At 47.2% G+C, this 13868-nt stretch overlaps 1 protein-coding gene and 1 pseudogene across 19 annotated transcripts in view; one reads left to right on the top strand and one right to left on the bottom strand.

Annotated features, from left to right (window-relative positions):
- The window catches only part of Inpp4a (inositol polyphosphate-4-phosphatase type I A), a 128601-nt gene that overhangs the window by 3487 nt on the left and 111246 nt on the right, over positions 1-13868 (top strand). The window lies entirely within an intron of this gene.
- On the bottom strand, positions 13424-13492 carry LOC121824911 (U4 spliceosomal RNA; annotated as a pseudogene).

The raw sequence follows: 13868 nt of genomic DNA, 5'->3' as shown, positions 1-13868 counted from the left end.
ATGCCCTTACTTTTTGATTTACATCCCTGGAATGTGAAAATCTTGCCGTATTCATGAGACTTGAGTCTGTTGCTGTCAATATTTCTTTATTACTCAAAGTGTCCCAGATTTGGCCTTTGGGAGCCTCTTTCTTTGAACACGTTCCCATCATTCTTTAAGGACTTCTTTTCCATTCTGGTACAGAATCTTTGAGACTCACTTTGTATTTTCCTTGCCTCGGCCTCAGAACCAGCCGTTTCCAGAGCTCTGTTTCATTCATGGAGAGCGGCTTTAGACTCCAGAATGCCGGTAGTAGTTGGGTGAGTGGAGGTGGTGTCGTCACATTTATTTATGTACGTCTTGCAGTGTAGGAGATCAAACTCAGGGAGTCGTGCATGCCAAAGAAGCCCTGTGCCGCTGAGCTACCCCGACAGCTTAGGCCTTTTCCATGGACTGGTGTCTTGTTAGAGCTGGCAAGGTGGCTCAGCAGGTGGAGGCACCTGCCTCACAGCCTGACACCCCGAGTTCCATCCTTGGTGACTCAAAATGAATGAAAATGTAATGCATGTTTAAATTGTTCACATAAATGCAAATAGAGTTGCGTTACATACCGTTTTCTCTGATTGGCTTTTTCAATTCCGTGCTGTTTGTGTACTGACATGATGAGTTTACCCTTTTTTTGGAAGTGGGAGCCGTAATCCAGGGTAGGGGTGTGCTGTAATTTATTGAACCATCTTGTAATGGTGGGCATGTAGGTCCTTTCCAATGTTCTGTTGTAAAAATGGCCAGTTGTATATGGACCGACCCTTTAGTGCCTGCCCTTCAGTCTTTAGGGCCCCTGCAGTAGGACAAGGAGTAATTTTGAATCAACAGTTTTGCCAAATAACACCACCAAGAAGGCCTCGTTAGCTCACACCTTTCCATTACTTATTTCCCGGCAGCACTGACATTCTTAAGTTTGCCAGTCTAATGGCCCCAAAGACAGTCTTCTTTTAATTATGTTTCTCAAGTGGCCAAAATCATGGAATTCCTTTTATGTTGAACTTTTTAGTTTGTCTGAATTACCTGTTCATATCCTTTGTCTGTAATTTCTCATACTAGGTTGGCCTTACATTACTAGAGATGGTTTCTTGGCAGCTTGAAGTATAAATTGTTACCCCAAGGGAAAGGAACCCAACCTTTCATGACCACACTGCTTGCCAGACCTAGGCCATCTTTCCTCAGGCATCCTCTGAGGTCCTGTCAAGTGGTGTCGATCTTGAAGAGTCGTTAAGGGCAGGCGTGGTCAGGCACCTGCAAGATGGTGTTGACAGAAACCAGATGGGGTCAGAGCCAGGTGTGTCTGTTAAGATTTGCTCCTAGGACTTAACGAGCTCTCTCGAGCTGGACTTCCAGAAGCCTCCAGGTAGCTGTGTGACTTGGGGCAAGTAGCATACGTACTCCCTATGCCCGCTTTTCTCATCTGCAAAGCTGGGCTGATGGTGTTTGCCCAAACCCTGACCTGCATTCGGTCTTTTGTTATGGTGTTGTTCAGTGAGGATCCCCTGGTGAGGGCCTCAGAAGTAGGAAGGTAAATTACATGTGTGGGGCTGGGTCGCAGAGGCTCATAATAAGAATGAGACGTCTGTTTTCTGGGACAGTCAGGAAGACAGAGAGGTGTCCTCTGATCTCTTGAAGGAGGGTTGAGGACTCTGTGGAGAAAGGGTTTGCCCCTTCAGTTCTCTTCCTTGGCCTCGCCTCCCCCTCTTTCACACACCTGGAACTCCTGACCTCAGTTTCCCACAACACCCCTCTTGTACTTGATTAGATAGGGTGCTGAGGTCCCCTGAAAATCCCCCGTGTACTTGCAGCTCTGGCCAGAGCCCGTCACATCTGGGATGGGCTGTTGCAGAAGCTGTCTGAGTTAATTCGCTGCAGGGTGTGGGCCACTTTCTTTGCCTCTCCTGTGTCGCTTGCATTTCAAATGATTTGTTTTCTAACTCACCGACTCAGGTTTTTAAGACTGATGAGCCAGGCATGTAAATTCTGGACATCTGAAGGAAGTATGTTTAGGCAAGTGGACATTTCTGGGAAGAGTGTCCTTTTGAGAAAAGAGGGGAAGTCCTGGATTGGAGGGTATCTGGCTGGGATGCTTTCAGCTGCCAAGTAAACACAGGAGTGTTCCTGCGTCAGCAGCCTAGCAGTCTTGTCAGGGACCTAGATTCTTCTGTCTTCAGCCCTCACTAATGCTGTTGCCTCATGATTGCAGGATGGTTGCTAGGGTTGGCGGGACTAAGTGGTTCGTTGTTTTTGTCCATCAGGGACAGAGAAGGAAACAAACAAGCCAGCTCCTCAGTCATGGTGCCCTGCGGATCTTCTCTCTGCTCTGCGGGGGCCCAGGGTCTTGTGCCTTTCTTAGACCAGTAGCTGGAGAGTGCTGTGTGCTGATTGGCTTAGATCAGTATTCCCCTAGGTGTTCCCAGACCATCAGCATCAGCATCCCCCAAAACTTGTTGGAAATGCAGTGTCAGCCCCATCCAGCTCCTAACTCAGAAGCCCAGCATTGGGACCCAGAGAGCCTGCTTCCTTATTTTAGCCAAGACTACCCTGACTCTCCAGATGGAGATGAGACTAGCTGTTTGTGAAGGGACAGTAACCTTGGGTGGTCAGCTCATGATGGGAACTGGGAAGTGCTTAAGGACTACGGGAACTTAGCCCTTCTGAATTTCCTCTGTTCTGTGCCTCAACTTACCCACCCAACTGAGTTTCCTCACTTCGAGCCTGTATACTTGCCAGCTCCTCCGAGTGTGGGCTAGGTCTTCTCTGTAGAAGAAGCGGTGTGGACTACATTCTAGCCCAGGCTCTGTCTTTGACCCAACAAGCATGGAGTCCACTGGGCTTGGTCCAGGTTGGCACTGAGATCTAGGCTCCCTTTTCTGACTCAGTGTTCCACATTTCTGAGTGTGTTCTAATATATAAGGCCCATTGAGCTCTGCTGCTGCTTGTGTGGTTAAAAAAAAAAAAAAAAAAAAAACCGAGAGCAGTGTAGCTAGCAGGGGCTGGGGAAACATTTGGGGAACCTGCCTGGAGTCAGCCCAAGTGACGACTTTCGGTGGTGGCTGGTAGCACTCTGGTTTCGCCTGATGTGACCTGCTGTGTGTCCCCATTTCACCAGGACAGTTCCCGCTTCATGTTTGGGTGAAGGAGCAGCCACCACCAAGTCCAGCTGTGCTTAGAACGGCCCACCCTTTCACATTTTCCCTGGAGCTAGGGAGCTGACGGATGTCTAGTTTTCTTGACTTTCCAATTTAATGTCTCATCTCAGTTCATAAAAGCAATGGGAAGGGCAGACTTACAGCATACTCCAGGCCCTTTGCACTGATACTGAGGAAGGAGGTGGCCAGAGAGCCTGGAGAAGGAGCCACAAGTGTGTCTCAAAGGGTGGCCCTGTTGAAATCAGTTGAGGTTATGACCCATACTTCAAGCTTTTTGGAAATAAAATATCAAATATTCAAGTGTTTTTTCCTACAAGAAGGGTAAGCATTTTAAATAAAACATTTAGTTGCATGTGGTGTACTTTAAGTATTGTGATAATGCGAATGTCTCTTGCTGGGTTTGGTAAGGAGCTATCAAACCTTAGGAGTGAGTGCAGGAGACGCTAATTTGCATCGAGGATGAGGCATGACCCCATGTGCATACACCGGCCTTTCTTAGGGAGAGGGTCTGTGGCTTTCATGAGAACCTGGGTGTCTGACCCTGGTGTCCAGTAGAGAGCTGAGAGGGTAGGGCAGTGGGGCTGGTGAACTGGTGGCCGCCCAGAGAGCTCTGACACTTTTAGTCTTGCTGTGGTCTGTGGGAGTTGACCGCCTAGGCCAGATCCTCCTGATGGCTCTGTGTCTTAGCCTGACACTCAGAGAGGCCACAGAGTCTGGTTGTGAGCTTCTTCATTCAGCAGTTTTTTTTTTTTTAAATCTACTTATTTAGAGTGTGAGTGTGTGTGGACACACATGCTATGGCACACGTGTGGTGTGGAAGCTCACTTTTATAGTCTTGGTAAGTATTTTCTCCACAATGTCCCATTTTAAAAGGTGCTCCAAGGGCTAGTTATGGTGGAGGCAGAGACAGGCAGATCTCTGGGAGGTGAGCCTCGTCTACTAGTGAGTTTCAGGCTAGCCAGGGCTACACACTGTCTAAAAAAAAGTGCTAACAGGGCTGGCATCTGTCCCATCTCTAGGTACCACTGGGGACATAAACGTTGAAAGAGGTGCGGAGAAGTGGAGACAGCCAGCAGAGGGAAATGTGGGTGATGGGAGAAGGAAGGGGGAGGAGCTAGGTCCACCAGCTTGTAGTTAAGTGGCTGCTGGCCCAGCTATTTTCCAGGAACTCTGTTTAAGGCATGTAAAAGTCTGTCATTGTGTGCCATCAAGTGTCAGGTGTTTTCACATTTCCCACATATTACTTTGTGTTCTACATACAAAATGTCAGAGGAAATAGTCCCGTCACATGCCTTGGTGATAATGACACAGGGCAGGATGACTGACTGGCAGAGCTTAATTAGGATGAGGCTGGATGCCAAGAATTGTCGAGGTACCTTGTTTGGAAGAGAAGAGGAGGTGGTGGGCGGATGGGTTGGTGTAGGGTAAGCACCCCACTAAGACAGTGCTCACGGTGGGGGACTGGCTTGCACTTTGTGGGTTTTGCCCTCAACTTGCCTGTGACTTGGAGCAGTTGTACCAGATGCCCAAATAGGGTGTGGTGACTGAGGTCTGTGTGGGTGAAGTATTGCGTGTTCTTGATCTGGTTGACAGTGGGCCGACACACATGTGCACATGTGCACACACTCATGCACACACACTCATGTTTGGGGAAGTTTCTCCTCTTCTCCTTTCACTTTGTCCAGCAGTCACTTTCTAGAGGAGAGGAAGCGCTCAGAGTCTTCGAAGCTGGAGTGGCAAGGGTGAGTGGTGGAGAGGGGAGCTGCTGTGAATCGCGGACTGCCCTCCCACCTGCTCCTCATCCCTGCACCCTTCCTTCAGAGGCCCTTTCTGACAGTTCCCCACTAGACATGGGCCAGGGCTGCAGTCCAAATCCCCGGGACGGACAGAGACCACTCTGTCCCAGCCTGCATTTCCCTAATAATATATGCACACTTGACCTCTGGCCAGGGTCTGTTTCCTCCTGGTGGACGAATGGCGTTCCCTGACTTCTCCACCCGCCTCTTTTTGACCTTTTGCCCCTATTGTGGCCTAGTTTGCATCCCTTCTTATTGTATTGTTTTTCATTGGCACCAAGTATACAGCTCCACGGGGTACGGACATTTCAGAAACAATTCAGGTGATCAGATGAGGATACTGGCATGTCTGTCACCTTGGTGTTAGAACATTCAAAGTCTTGTCTACTAAGTATTTTGAAATACTCAGTTAATTGTTGTCAGTCACATTAGCGAATTAGTGTGTTAGAAGCTGTTGTTCTTGTCCAGCTGATTAACCTTCTACATTCTAACCATGCTCATTAACCTTCTACACAAACTCTTCCCAGGTTTTAGCCACCATTGGAGTATTGTCTACTTGAAACATTTTAAAATAGGTTTATTTTTTATTTTGTGTGTATGAGTGTTTGCCTACTTATATGTCTGTGCACCAAAAAATGCAGTGCCCATTGTGGCCCCAAGAGGATGTCGCATCCTCTGGATCTGGAGTTACAGATGGTTGTGAGCTGCCATGTGGGTGCTGGGAACTGAACCCGAGTCCTCTGCAAGACAGGCAGTGCTCTTAACTTCTGAACTGTTTCCCCGGCTCCATGTTGTCTGCTTCTTTGACATCCGCTTTGAGGCTCCTCATACACGTGAGAACATACATGATTGCCCTTCCTGTGTCTGATGTTTACTATAGTGTCCTCTAGTTACACTCACACTCTTGTGAATGACAGTGTGCCAGCACTTGTGTGTGCGTTCAGTCTTGAACTCCCAGGCTCAGCTGATCTTCTCACCTCAGCCCTCTGAATACTGGGACTTGAGGCATACTTTCTGTCGTTTCAATGACTAATTGGGGTGAGACGATATTTCATTGTGGTTTTGATTTGCATTTTCCTGATTAGTGATGTTGAACCTTGTACATATGCTTGTTGGTCATTCATACATCCTCTTTTGACAAATGTCTGTTCAGATCACTGTGTGTGTGTGTGTGTGTGTGTGTGTGTCTGTGTCTGTGTCTGTGTCTGTGGTATCTATATAGCTCTGTGTGTGTGTCTCTCTGTGTGTATGTGTCATATATATATATATATATATATATATATATATACACACCTGTGTGTGTATATGTGTGTGTGTGTGTGGTATTTATATACCTCTGTGTGTGTGTGTCTGTGGTATCTATATACCTCTGTGTATGTGTCTGTGTGTGTGTATGTGGTGTCTATATACCTGTGTGTGTGTGTATGTGTGTGTGTGTCTGTGGTATCTATATACCTGTGTGTGTGTGTGTGTGTGTGTGTGTGTGTGTCTGTGGTATCTATATACCTCTGTGTGTGTCTGTGTGTGTATGTGGTGTCTATATACCTCTGTGTATGTGTGTGTGTGTGTGTGTGTGTGTGTGTGTATATGTGTGTGTGTGTGGGGGGGAGAGGCCAAAGCCAGATGTCTTCCTCTACTCCTCACCTTGTATTTTTTTGTTTGTTTGTTTTTGTTTTTGAGACAAGGTTTCTGTGTAGTTTTGGTGCTGTCCTGAATCTCACTCTGTAGACCAGGCTGGCTTTGAACACACAGAGATCCGCCTGGCTCTGCCTCCCGAGTGCTGGGATTAAAGGCGTGTGCCACTGTCACTCAGCCTCACCTTGTATTTTAAGACAGGGTCTCTCACTGAACCTGAATCTTGCCAATTTGGCTAGACTGACTGGCAAGGATTCCCAGGATCCCCTGTCTCCCTCCCAGCATGGAGATTACAGGTTCAAGTTTCTGTACCTGGCAATTATGTGGGTGCAGGGGATCTTAACTCAGGTCCTCATGCTTACATGAAAATACTTTACTTACTGAGCCATCAAACAGCCCCTCTTTTGCCCATCTTTAAATTGGATTATTCGGGTTGTTAGTTTTATTTGAGTTCCTCTGGACAGCAGTTCCTGTTTAGTGTGAGTTTGCAATATTGTTGTCCACTGCCCAACACTTCCTTCACTCTGTTGAAATGAGGGAGTTTGATGAAATCCTTTTGGTCATTTTTGGCTTTTGACATCAAGTAAAAAAAAATTGCCTGGTCTGATGTCCTGTAGCATTTCATTGTTTTTTTTTTTTTTTTTTTTTTTTTTTTTTTTTAGTAAATTTTTAGTTTTAGACAATAAGTGAGTCTGGTTTCCTCTCTGTACGTGGGTGTTCGGTCTCCCAGCTCCTGTTGTAGAAGATGCTTGGCCTCGCCTTTTAGGGTCTTGTTACCTTAGTAGAAAGCCTATCAGCTGCACATATGTGGGCCACTTCTCAGTTCTTTTCCATTTGCATGTGTTTTTATACTAGTACCATATTGTTTTGATTACTCTAACTTTATGGTATGTTTTGAAGTCAGGTATTTAATGTCCCCTCTTTGTTCTTTTTGTTAAAGATCAAGATCACTTTGTACTTCCTTGGGTCTTTTGTGGTTGTATATGAATCTCACGGTGGCTTTGCAATGTCTCTGAAGATTGCCACTGGTACTTTGATGACCTTTCTTCTTTCCTATGAACTATTCCTGACGTGTTGCAGAAGGATAGTTAAAGCTGTCAGCTAAAGCACAAGTTGACTAAAGAGAGGCAAAGCACTTCAAATGGAGGCAACTGGATGGGTGCTAGCCCTTCCAGGAGGGTCGTTAAGTAGCTCAGAACACACTCAGAGATGCTGATATTGCTGAAAGTGTCGGCACTCTTTAGTCATGGATCTCTCTCCTGAAACGCTGCGGTGGACACAGGTCCAGGGGCCGTTCTTACTTGAAGTGCTAGTAATCTAGTTAGTGTTGACCTAGCCACCACCCAAGAAGTGTTCTGAGGCTGTTGTTACAGGTGCCTTGGAAGTTTATGGTGTTTTGAAGAACTTTGCTGGGAAGAAGACGAGCTTTTGTTTTGAGCCAAATTAATGATTTAATCATTTTTAATTAGTCAAATACCAAGCTAGGTATTAGCTTTTTGGTCAAAGAGAGAAGTCAGAGAGTTTCCTGGCTCAGAGAAAAGCCATCAGTGTCAACAGAGCCTGCACCTGGCTCTGGTCCTGACTTGACTGGGGAGTACATCAGCGTTTCCGGTTAGTCTCCCTTTCTCAGCAGCACTGGTAGTTGACCGTGGCGTCATGATTCCGTCAGGGTGCTGGGCCTGTCCTTCCAACAGCCGCCATAGACTCAGCCCCTTTGATACTAAAGAGAGCTTTAAGCCATTGTGCGCAGGACTCATTTCAAACAGGATTTGCTAAGGTATGATCAAGGTCTTAAGGCAGCAATTGCTGCATCATTAATTCACATTGGGCATCCTGGGATTTGACCTATGTTACGTACACAGGGGCTGGCTGACTAAGAAACTGTTTGGGATTGTACTGGTGTTTCTCAGGGCAACTAGCAATCATGGCTTAGACCGTAAATATAGTGTAGTGGACTAAGAAGTATAATGACTAAAACCAGGGCCTCTTGGTACCCCTGAACCTTGGTTTGCATGCACTAAGTATGCAAGACAAATAATCAAATGTTTGGGGTAGCAAATAAGAATTTGACATATGAAGCTTTTTGTACTTGCTATTCAGACAGGCCAGAAATAGGGTTGGTAGCTTTTTAAAGGATTGTCAACTGTGGATTATATTAGGGAGGAACTGTTTTGTAAAGTGACTGCAACAAAATGAATCTGGCTATGCTTAAAAGGTCTTAGGGGCATGTTCTTACCCTAGCCCTGATCCCTGTGTAGTTCTGAAGACGCTTTATTTAAAGACCTCTTTGTGGAAGCACGAAACAGTCACCAAGCAGAAACCTAAAATAGTACCATTTCTCATCCCCAGTCTTTAGCAGTCTAGAGTGCTGGTATTCTGTTCATTGCATCTGCAACAGGAACTGTAAGGCTATGGCACTTGACATGTTGTCTCTAACAGGAAAAAGCAGAAGAGAAGAGACTTAGAGTATTTGTGTTTCCCGTACTGAATGTAGAGTAGGCAGTTACAGCTTTTGCCTTGCTTTCTTCAGGACGAGGCTGAGGACTTTGAGTATAGGAGGTGGTTTAAGGTGAGGTTAGCATTTAGGCATTCCAAGCACCAGGCTAGGGATGGAGGTGTAGTTCAGTGGTGGACATGGGCCACGCTTGTCTAGCACGCATGAAGTCATGAGTTTCGTTCACAGAATTGCAGAGACAGCAAATGAAAATACGAGGCTAAGGAGAGAGGCTTTATTAGAACTCTGCTTGGTACATCAGCCCATATCTCTGTGACGAGCCGAACCTCTGCCCATTCCTAGCTACAAGGGAGGCATGGAGCCCTGGGCCAGCTGCAAAGTCTGGATGTTACTAAGGAAGAAGGGAAGGGGAAGCTACTGCCCACAGTGCTCTGAAGTTAAGGAGCTTTCCGAGTGGTTCCAGAGCTAATGATGAAAAGTAGCTAATCGGTAACAACTATTTTTCTTAGCTTTTAAGCTCTCTTTTTAACTTTGCTTTTACAAAAGGCGGGAATGGTCAAATCGCCCTCTCCCCTTTTCTGCCCTGGGTGGGGTGGATGCTGACTGGCGATGAGTAGATACATGGTCTCCAGTCTCCCAGTTCTTTGGTGCCTGTGATGCCCAAGCTAGTAATAATTATTGAAATTATTTTTCTAGCCAGTTCTTTCCTAATAGAAACCCTCTCCCCTTAAAGAACAAAACACTTTGTTTGAAGGAGCTTCCTGTCGAACTTCATGGAACGTGTCCCCCCCGCCTCGTCCCCCCCCCCCCCCCCCCCCCGCCCCCGCCATGGGTTGCTGCTCTGTGTGCACTCAGAGTTCACCTTTTTATTTGCCTAGTGTCCTGGGCAGGCATCTGGCTTCGATGAGTGGGATGCTGTATGTGTGTGTAGAGGAGACACAGGCTCTTCAGACACCTTAGCATGCATCCTCTGTGCGGAAAGTGAGGCCAAAGCCAGGAGGGAAGTGGATCAGATGCCCACGTTTCCTCTGGTACTCTCCAGTGAGGAAACTCTGTTGCTGGAACGTGGAGAGAGGAAAGTGCAGAGGAGGCTGAGGTCCCTGAAAGCTTGACCCACAAGGGAGGGTGACTCATGGATTCTTTGTGTGGCCACTGGCTGTGGTCAGTGCTTGTCAGAGATATACATAGTAGGCCCCTGAAAAGCATCTCAGTTTAAGATGGCAACCAGTACAAACCTCAAGACACCAGAGCTCTAAATTTTGAATACCTTCTGCTATGCTTGCCACACATGTGAGTTGAGCACCCATGGGGTCCTGGGTCAGGATCATAGAGTGCTTAGGCAGAGCTGTGTCATTTGGGAACCGGGCTTCCTGTGGGCAGGCGGAATGTTACAGATGTAGATTAGCCCAGCAAAGGAGTCCAGCTGACAAGGCTGACCCAGTCAGGTACTTCCCCCGAGGCCAGCAGTCCCTGCCACTGGCAAAGTCAGCACTCTGAAGGTCTGCCCAAGACTTCTGCCTACCCTTCCCCGTCCCAGTGGAGAGGGTGTGCGGTACAGTTCTTCCTAATGGAGTTTCGTGAACTGTTACTTGGCAGAGGGTATGGAGGAGCTGGGGCGGGGCCAGTGTGGGGCAGCTACATGGGAAGCAGCCTAAATGTGAAATACTCTTGCCAGACCATGCTCGACAGTCAGTAGGTGATGTGGTGAGTGACTGACTCAGGCTTGGGAACCCTCTGACCTGCTCCTTCCTAGACAGTGACCCCTTCAGGGCTGGTGAAAGTCACTTTGCAGGGTTAGACCCTGTCTTCCCATGTGGTTGAGGACAGGTGTCCCACAGTGGTATTTACAGGAATGAGGATCACCAGAGTTGTTTGGGGACACACTCCACGAACATCGTGGATCTAGGGTACCTAAGACTTCAGTGACCCTCAGGGCGTTGTGTCGTCCGTGTCTCACAGTGCCTGCCGTGGTATATAGTCAGTCAGTGTGAGTAGTCAGTGAACAAAGCCACAGTCATTGTCCTAAGTAGAGAGAAAAGCCCTGGCCTCCTCGAAGACAGCCTCTCTCCAGAGGTTATCTAAAGGTCTCATTCTACTGGAGGAGGGGCAGTTGAGACCAGAACCCGTGGTCTAGCTGTTGTCTCAGTGAGTTCTCAGGCTGAAACCAAATTGTCGCCTTGCTCTACGGTGCCTGCCACTGATAGAAGCCTGTTCTCAGCAGTGACCTTTTATGTCCTTGTCCCATGAGCCCTCTCACCAAGCTGGCCAGAGCCTGAGGGTGTTCCTGAACCATTGGGTCAGAAAGTGTGCCCTGCCTTAGGGCCTGACCATCTTACTTTTTAAGTTTAATCAACTTAGACTACCAACTCCCACCCCCAGCACATAAGTATACAATTGAATATGAGTTCCAAGGCATTGGTTCTCAACCTGTGGGTCAAAACTCCTTAGGGTCCAGTAAGACTGTTGGAAAACACAGATATTTACATTACAAGTCACAACAGTATCAAAATTACAGTTATGAAGTAGCAACGGAAGTTATTTTATGGCTGGGGGTCACCACAGCATGAGGGGTCACCACAGCATGAGGGGTCACCACAGCATGAGGGGTCACCACAGCATGAGGGGTCACCACAGCATGAGGCTGTATTAAAGGGTCACAGCAGTAGGAAGGTTGAGAACCACTGTTGTAAGGGATGAGAAGCCTGGATGGGCAAGGAAGCCAGGAAAGGCAGCTGCCTCCTTTAGTGGGCTTGGGGGAGGTTCTTCATGGTCCAGAAAATGATCTATGGTAACCATACTTTCAGTTCTGAATGAGTGGGTTTATTAAATATGTAGCAAGCCAGAGTAAAAGAAAAAATAGCAAGCGGGTGTGTGGGTGGATAGAGAGTAGATAATAACAAAACATCATCCAAGCAGGAGTTCCAAACACCTAGCAGAAATTGACTGGGAAGATCACTTGAATCAGTCAGCTAGAGAGCCCTGGGTAGTGCCAAGTGTCCCCTCTGGTGAGACTTCCAAGTAAAAGGACAAATAGTAAAAGATAGAGATGCCATCATCAAGCTAGGTGTTCACAAGGGCTGTGGAGAAGCAGAGGACTCTGTCACCTGGGCTTAAGGTTTATTTACTGGTTTGCAAGGTTTGAGGCTTCATTGGGAGTCTTTAGATTTTTTTTTTTAACATTTTTATTGTTTTGCTCATATCCTCATTACTTTCATTGGCAGAAACCATTCTAGCTGGGTGTGGTAGCCCTTTAATCCCAGCACCCTGGAGGCAGAGGCAGGCAGATCTCTGTAAGTTTGTACCTAGCCTGGTCTATAGAGCAAATTCAGGCTAGCCATAGTAAAACTCTGTTGAAAGAAAGAAAGGAAGGAAGGGAGGGAGGGAGAGAGGGAGGGAGGGAGGGAGGGAGGGAGGGAGCCGTTCATTCTCACGGTTTGAGGAGACCCTTGCTCAGATTGTGGTATTTCTTAAAGCCGTACAGGAACAGAGCACAGTGGCACCTGTCAGCCTGAGGTTATGAAGGGTGTCTTGGTAGTAAGAGACTATGGGGAGAGTGGTGGCCTTGTGTTTTTCTAAGCCACCCTCCAACCTAAGATCCCAGGATCTTGTGACACGGAGCCTGGACTTCACTATGCCATCTATTGTGTGACTTAGGAGTGAGTCACATTGGGACTAGGGAGAGGACAGAGGGCAGCTGGTGCTGCCAGTGGTGAGATGGTGGTGGCTATTGCTAGCATTGGTGGCATGGCCCTTTCTTAGTCTCTTGCCTATGGGGGTAGCATGGCCCCAGAGATGGGCCCCTTGAAATCCACTCTGCTCTCATTTAGTGGTTTTGTACCAATGTCACATCGTGGGGTTTCTTAAAACCTGCCCAGACTTATCCTTACTTGACTAATCTGATACCATCGTGTTTTATTTTATGTTTTTCAAGAGGAAGACACAGGACTGAGGAGAAAGTCCAGTCAGTAAGTGCTGCCATGCAAGCATGAAGACCAAAGTTCGATCCCCAGGATCCCTCTAAAAATACCAGGCATAGTAGTTCATACTTAGGATCTTAGAGCCAGGGAAGGGACACGGAGGATTCCTGGGGCTTGCTGGCCAGCAAGTCTCACCTTTCTTTGAGCTCCTGTCTCAAAAACAAGGTGCATCTGCATACACATGTGCACCCACACAAACACTTCTCCCATGCATTTGCATATATACATATATGTGTATCTACACATGCACGTTATAATATACAGCAGTACATGTGGTAAAATCTGTCTCTTACCTCATGCCTTAGCCACCCAGACCTGTCCCTGGAGACTCCTGTGCCATGTGGTCTGGGAAACTCTGTAAAGCATGCATATGTATACATTGACCACTTTTTCAATTAGCAATAATCGCGCCTCGGATAAACCTCATTGGCTACGATACTGCCACTGCGCAAAGCTAACTTTTTCACACCCATGGTATCATAACACGCACTTGGGCGCACTTCATTTTCTTTATTACTCAGTATCACTGAAGCATAAGGAGTTTTGCATTCTTCTCTTTGGGTGTGTGCTAGGCTCTTTCCAGCCTGTGCTTGCCACCAGTATGTCAGCATTTTCAGAGAGGCTGGCCCGTGCCTTCTCACCCCTCCTCTGGGGCCAGAGCTCTGCAGGATTGAGTATCACCCTGGGTGCAAGGGGAGTGTGGGCTTGGATGAAGCTCCTCTCCATTTATTTCAGTGGAAAGACGGCCTATGACCATTGGTTGTGTTATACAGGGCAGTTAATGGTTACGTGTCATTTATTGGTGCTAGCTATACATTTTCAAAATAGTGCC

The sequence above is a fragment of the Peromyscus maniculatus genome, chromosome 21 (genome assembly GCF_049852395.1).
Source record: "Peromyscus maniculatus bairdii isolate BWxNUB_F1_BW_parent chromosome 21, HU_Pman_BW_mat_3.1, whole genome shotgun sequence".
In the NCBI taxonomy this organism is placed as follows: Eukaryota; Metazoa; Chordata; class Mammalia; order Rodentia; family Cricetidae; genus Peromyscus; species Peromyscus maniculatus.
The sequence above is the reverse complement of the archived record's forward strand: the minus strand, read 5'-3'. Positions and strand labels throughout refer to the sequence as shown.